Source organism: Arachis ipaensis, chromosome B08, assembly GCF_000816755.2.
Source record: "Arachis ipaensis cultivar K30076 chromosome B08, Araip1.1, whole genome shotgun sequence".
NCBI classification, from domain to species: domain Eukaryota; kingdom Viridiplantae; phylum Streptophyta; class Magnoliopsida; order Fabales; family Fabaceae; genus Arachis; species Arachis ipaensis.
Window position 1 is genome coordinate 68,792,933 of NC_029792.2, and position 7,335 is coordinate 68,800,267.

Sequence of the window (7,335 nt, forward strand, 5' to 3'; positions counted from 1 at the left end):
CATCTAAGCTTGGGCAAAGTATGGAATATTATATATTGCTGGAAAGCCCTGAATGTCTACTTTCCAAAGCATTTGAGAGCGCGCCATTTGGACTCTTGTAGCTCCAGAAAATCCACTTTGAGTGCAGGGAGGTCAGAATCCAACAACATCTGCAGTCCTTCTTCAGCCTCTGAATCAGATTTTTGCTCAAGTCCCTCAATTTCAGCCAGAAATTACCTGAAATCACAAAAAAATACACAAACTCATAGTAAAGTCCAGAAATGTGATTTTTATTTAAAAACTAATAAAAATATACTAAAAACTAACAAAATCATACTAAAAACTATGTAAAAACAATGCCAAAAAGCGTATAAATTATCCGCTCATCACAACACCAAACTTAAATTGTTGCTTGTCCCCAAGCAACTGAAAAACAAATAGGATAAAAATAAGAGAATATACTATAAATTCCAATTAAATGAGCGGGACTAGTAGCTTTTTGCCTCTGAACAGTTTTGGCATCTCACTTTATCCTTTGAAGTTCAGAATGATTGGCATCTATAGGAACTCAGAATTCAGATAGTGTTATTGAACACAGGTACTTTATGAGTCTTGGCCGTGGCCCTAAACACTTTGTTTTCCAGTATTACCACCGGATACATCAATGCCACAGACACATAACTGGGTGAACCTTTTCACATTGTGACTCAGCTTTGCTAGAGTCCCCAGTTAGAGGTGTCCAGGGTTCTTAAGCACACTCTTTTTTTTTTTTTTTTCTTTGGACCTCGACTTTAACCGCTCAGTCTCAAGTTTTCACTTGACACCTTCACGCCACAAGCACATGGTTAGGGTCAGCTTGGTTTAGCCGCTTAGACCAGGATTTTATTCCTTTTGGGCCCTCCTATCCACTGATGCTCAAAGCCTTGGATCCTTTTTATTACCCTTGCCTTTTGGTTTAAAGGGTTACTGGCTTTTTGCTCTTGCCTTTTGGTTTAAAGAGCTCTTGGCTTTTTCTGCTTGCTTTTTTCTTTTTTTTTTCTTTTTCTTTTTTTTTGCCATTTTTTTTCTTTTTTTCTGCAAGCTTTTGTATTCACTGCTTTTTCTTGCTTCAAGAATCAATTTTATGATTTTTCAGATTATCAAATAACATTTCTCCTTTTCATCAGTCTTTCAAGAGCCAACAATTTTAACATTCATAAACAACAAATTCAAAAGACATATGCAATGTTCAAGCATTCATTCAAAAAACAAAAAGTATTATCACCACATCAAAATAATTAAACTAGTTTCAAGGATGAATTCGAAACCATGTACTTCTTGTTCTTTTGTTTTTAGAACAGTTTTCATTTAAGAGAGGTGATGGATTCATAAGACACTCATAGCTTTAAGACATAGACACTTAGACACTAATGATCATGTAATAAGACATAAACATAAATAAAACATAAGGCTCAAAAACCGAAAAACAGAAAAATAAGAACAAAGAGACTAAGGAACGGGTCCACCTTTGTGAGGGTGGCATCTTCCTCTTCTTGAAGAACCAATGGTGCTCTTAAGCTCCTCCATGTCTTTTCCTTGCCTTTGTTGCTCCTCCCTCATAGCTCTTTGATCTTCTATAATTTCATGAGAATGATGGAGTGCTCTTGGTGTTCCATCCTTAGTTGTCCCATGTTGGAACTTAATTCTCCTAGGGAGGTGTTGATTTGCTCCCAATAGTTTTGTGGAGGGAAGTGCATCCCTTGAGGCATCTCAGTGATTTCATGGTGAGGAATTTCCTCATGCTCTTGTTGAGGTCCATGATCTATTGTTTGCTCTATCCTTTTCTTAGTGATGGGCTTATCCTCATCAATGAAGATATCTCCCTCTATGTCAATTCCAGCCGAATTGCAGAGGTGGCAAATAAGGTGAGGAAAGGCTAACCTTGCCAAAGTTGATGACTTGTCAGCCACCTTGTAGAGTTCTTGAGGTATAATCTCATGTACTTCCACTTCCTCCCCAATCATGATACTATGGATCATGATGGCCTGGTCTACAGTAACTTCAGACCGGTTGCTAGTAGGAATAATTGAGTGTTGAATGAACTCCAACCATCCTCTAGCCACAGGCTTAAGGTCCGGTCTTCTCAATTGAACCGGCTTGCCTCTTGAGTCAACTTTCCATTGAGCTCCTTCCACACATATGTCCATGAGGACTTTATCCAACCTTTGATCAAAGTTGACCCTTCTAGTGTAGGGGCATGCGTTTTCTTGCATCATTGGCAAGTTGAACACCAACCTTACATTTTCTGGACTGAAATCTAAGTATTTCCCCCGAACCATTGTAAGCCAATTCTTTGGATTCGGGTTCCTACTTTGATCATGGTTCCTAGTGATCCATGCATTTGCATAGAACTCTTGAACCATTAAGATCCCGACTTGTCGAATAGGATTAGGGAGAACTTTCCATCCTCTTCTTCTAATCTCTTGTCGGATCTCCGGATATTCGCTCTTTTTGAGCTTAAAAAGGAACTCAGGGATCACCTTCTTCTTGGCCACAACTTCATAGAAGTGGTCTTGATGGACCTTTGAGATGAATCTCTCCATCTCCCATGACTCAGAGGTGGAAGCAATTGCCTTCCCTTTCCTCTTTCTTGAGGTTTCTCTGGCCTTAGGTGCCATTGATGGTTATGGAAAAACAAAAAGTAATGCTTTTACCACACCAAACTTAAAAGGTTTGCTCGTCCTCGAGCAAAAGAAGAAAGAAAGTAGTAAAAGAAGAAGAAAATGGAGGAGATGGAGGGAGAACGTGTATTCGGCCAAGGGCAAGAAGTGGTGGTTGTAATGTGTGAAAATAGAGTAGTGTTGAGGGGTTTATATAGAGGTGGGGGGAAGGATAGCTTTCGGCCATTAGGGTTGGGTTTGGGAGGGAAAAGGATTTGAATTTTGGAGGTAGATGGGGTTTATGGGGAAGAGTGGATGGATGTGATTGGTTAAGGGTATTTAGGGAAGAGGTATGAAGGTGATTGGTGAAGGGTATTTGGGGAAGATAGTTATGAAAAGGTGTGAAGAGGAGAGAAGGAGAGGTGGGGTAGGTGGGGATCCTGTGGGGTCCACAGATCCAGAGGGGTCAAGGACTTAACATCCCTGCTCAATTTAGGCGTGCAAAATGCCCTCTGTATGCAATACTGGCGTTTAACGCCAGGCTGCTGCCTGTTTTTGCCGTTAAACACCTAAATGTAGCCTGTTTCTGGTGTTTAACGCCAGGTTGATTCTTATTTCTGGCGTTAAACGCCAGCTTGGTGCTTGTTTCTGGCGTTAAACGCCAGATAGATGCTTGTTTCTGGCGTTTAAACGCCAGAATGCTCTTCCTCCAGGGTGTGCTGCTTTTAATGATGTTTTTCATTCCGTTTTTGATTTTTCAGTAGTTTTTGTGACTTCACATGATCATCATCCTAAAGAAAACATAAAATAGCATTGGAAACTAAATAGATATAATTAAATAAAATTGGGTTGCCTCCCAACAAGCGCTTTTTTAATGTCAATAGCTTGACAGTGAGCTCTCATGGAGCCTCACAGATGTTCAGAGCATTGTTGGGACCTCCCAACACCAAACTTAGAGTTTGACTGTGGGGCTTTGGTTGACTCTACAGTGAGAGAATCTTTTCATGCTTCCTCTCCATGGTTACAGAAGGAGAACCTTGAGTCTTAAATACAAGGTAGTCCTCATTCAGTTAAAGGACCAACTCTCCTCTGTCCACATCAATCACAGCTCTTGCTGTGGCCAGGAAGGGTCTTCCAAGGATGATGGATTCATCCTCATCCTTCCCAGTGTCTAGGATTATGAAATCAGCAGTGATGTAAAGGCCTTCAACCTTTACTAACATGTCTTCTACTAGTCCATAGGCCTATTTTCTTGAGTTGTCTGCCATCTCTAATGAGATTCTGGCAGCTTGCACCTCAAAGATCCCAAGTTTCTCCATTACAGAGAGTGGCATAAAGTTAATGCCTGACCCCAGGTCACATAGAGCCTTTTCAAAGGTCATGGTGCCTATGTTATAGGGTATTAAGAAGTTACCAGGATCCTGTTTCTTTTGAGGTAATTTCTGCCTATACAATGCATTCAGTTCATTCGTGAGCAAGGGAGGTTCATCTTCCCAAGTCTCATTACCAAATAATTTGGCATTCAGCTTCATTATTGCACCAAGGTACTTAGCAACTTGCTCTTCAGTAATGTCTTCATCTTCTTCAGAGGAAGAATATTCATCAGAGCTCATGAAGGGTAGAAATAGGTTGAATGGAATCTCTATGGTCTCTGTATGAGCCTCAGATTCCTTCAGGTCCTCATTGAGGAACCCTTTAATGTCCACAGAACGTCCTATAAGGTCTTCCTCATTGGGATTCACGTCCCCCTCCTCCCTTGTAGGTTCGGCCATGATGGTCAAATCAATGGCCTTGCACTCTCTTTTTGGATTTTGTTCTATATTGCCTGGGAGAGTACTAGGAGGAGTTTCAGTGATTTTCTTACTCAGCTGACCCACTTGTGCCTTCAGATTTCTGATAGAGGACCGTGCCTCATTCATGAAACTGAGAGTGGTTTTGGATTGATCAGAGACTATGGTTGCTAAGCTAGAGAGACTCTGCTCAGAATTCTCTGTCTGTTGCTGAGAAGATGATGGAAAAGGCTTGCTATTGCTAAACCTGTTTCTTCCACCATTATTAAAGCCTTGTTGAGGCTTTTGTTGATCCTTCCATGAGAAATTTGGATGATTTCTCCATGAGGGATTATAGGTGTTTCCATAGGCTTCACCCATGTAATTCACCTCTGCCATTGCAGGGTTCTCAGGATCATAAGCTTCTTCTACCGAAGATGCTTCTTTAGTACTGTTGGATGCATTTTGTAATCCATTCAGACTCTGAAAAATCATGTTGACCTGTTGAGTCAATATTTTGTTCTGAGCCAATATGGCATTCAGAGCATCAATTTCAAGAACTCCCTTCCTCTGAGGCGTCCCATTAAGAGTCTAACCATACTCTAGCTTTGTCTCTTACAGCAAACGGGAAAAGCATAAGCCTGTAGACCTCGGGATCAACCCCATTGGTCTTAACAGTATCACATATCTGTAAGAATTCAGTTAAGAACTGAAAAAGATCTTCTAATGGAAGTCCATAAAACTTGCAATTCTGTTGCATCAGAGAAACTAATTGAGGCTTTAGCTCAAAATTGTTTGCTCCAATGGCAGGGATTGAGATGCTTCTTCCATGGAAGTTGGAATTTGGTGCAGTAAAGTCACCAAGCATCTTCCTTGTACCTCCACCATTGTTATTGGTTTCGGCCATCTCTACTTCTTTTTTCGAAAATTTCAGTAAAGTCCTTTTCAGAGTGTTGTGTTTTAGCTTCTCTCAACTTCCTCTTCAGAGTCCTTTCAGGTTCCGGATTAGCTTTAACAAGAATGTTATTATCCTTGCTCCTGCTCATGTGAAAAAGAAGAGAACAGAAAAGAAGAGGAATCCTCTATGTCACAGTATAGGGATTCTTTTATGCGAGTAGAAGAAGAAAAGAATAGAAGAAGGAGAAGAGAAAAATTCGAACATAGAGGAAAAGAGAGGGTTTGAATTTTGAGATGAAAAGAAGTGTTAGTAAATGAATAAATAAATAGAAAAAGATGAGAGAGAGGGAATTTGAATACTAACTAAAAGAGAAGAAAAATATTTTTGTTTTTATTTTAATTATTAGTTAAAATTCGAAAATTAAGAGAAGAAATAAAATTAAAATTAAAATTTGAAACAATTAGTTAATTAAAAGAATTTTGAAAAAGAGGAAGGTGATTTTTGAAAATTAGAGAGAGAAAATTAGTTAGGTGGTTTTGAAAAAGATAAGAATTTTAAAACAAACAAAAATTCAATTAGTTAGTTGAAAAAGATTTGAAAATCAATTTTGAAAGGATAGGAAGTTAGAAAATATTTTTGAAATCATATTTTTGAAAAAGATATGATTGGAAAAGATATGATTAAAATTTATTTTGAAAAAGATTTAAAAAGGAAATTAAAAAGATTTAATTTTTAAAATTAAAATTGATTACTTGACTAACAAGAAACTAAAAGATATGATTCTAGAATTTAAAGATTGAACCTTTCTTAACAAGAAAGTAACAAACTTCAAATTTTTGAATCAATCACATTAATTGTTAGTAAAGTTTTCGAAAATTATGAAATAAAATTAAGAAAAAGATTTTGAAAAACAATTTTTAAAATTTTTGAAAAACAAAGAAAAACATGAAAAAGATTTGGTTTTGAAAAAGATTTTTGAAAAGATAAATTTTTGAAATTGAAATCTTGACTTGACAAGAAACAACTTATTTTTAAAAATTTTTGACTCAGTCAACCCAAAGATTTCAAAATTTATGAGAGAAATAAGAAAAAGATATTTTTTTTTTGGATTTTTTATGAGGAGAGAGAAAAACACCAATTTGAAGCAAAACATAAAGATGATGAATCAAAACAACTAATGCATGCAAGAACACTATGAATGTCAAGATGAACACCAAGAACACTTTGAAGATCATGATGAACATCAAGAACTTATTTTGAAAAATTTTCAAGAAAAGAAAAACATGCAAGACACCAAACTTAGAGATTTTTCATGTTTAGACACTATGAATGCAAAAATGCATATGAAAAATAACAAAAGACACAAAACAAGAAAATATGAAGATCAAACAAGAAGACTTGTCAAGAACAACTTGAAGATAATGAAAAATGCAATGCATGAATTTTCGAAATTTTTTTTTTTAGAAAATTAAAAAGATGCAATTGACACCAAACTTAAAAATTGACTCTAGACTCAAACAAGAAACACAAAAATATTTTTGATTTTATGATTTTATAATTTTTTTGGATTTTCAAAAATTTATTTTTAGAAAAACGAAAACAAAGAAAAAATTTTTGAAAACTTTTTGAATACAAAATAAAAGTTGAAACAAGAAGAAAATTACCTAATCTAAGCAACAAGATGAACCGTCAGTTGTCCAAACTCGAACAATCCCCGGCAACGGCGCCAAAAACTTGGTGCACGAAATCGTGATTGTTCATTCCTTGGTAATGGTGCCAAAATCTTAATACGCACGTTCATAATCTTAGTTCTTTTTCACAACTTCGCACAACTAACCAGCAAGTGCACTGGGTCGTCCAAGTAATAAACTTTACGTGAGTAAGGGTCGATCCCACGGAGATTGTCGGCTTGAAGCAAGCTATGGTCACCTTGTAAATCTCAGTCAGGCGGATTCAAATGGTTATAGAGTTTTAATAATTAAAATATAATTAAAATATAAAATAGGATAGAAATACTTATGTCATTCATTGGTGAGAATTTCAGATAAGC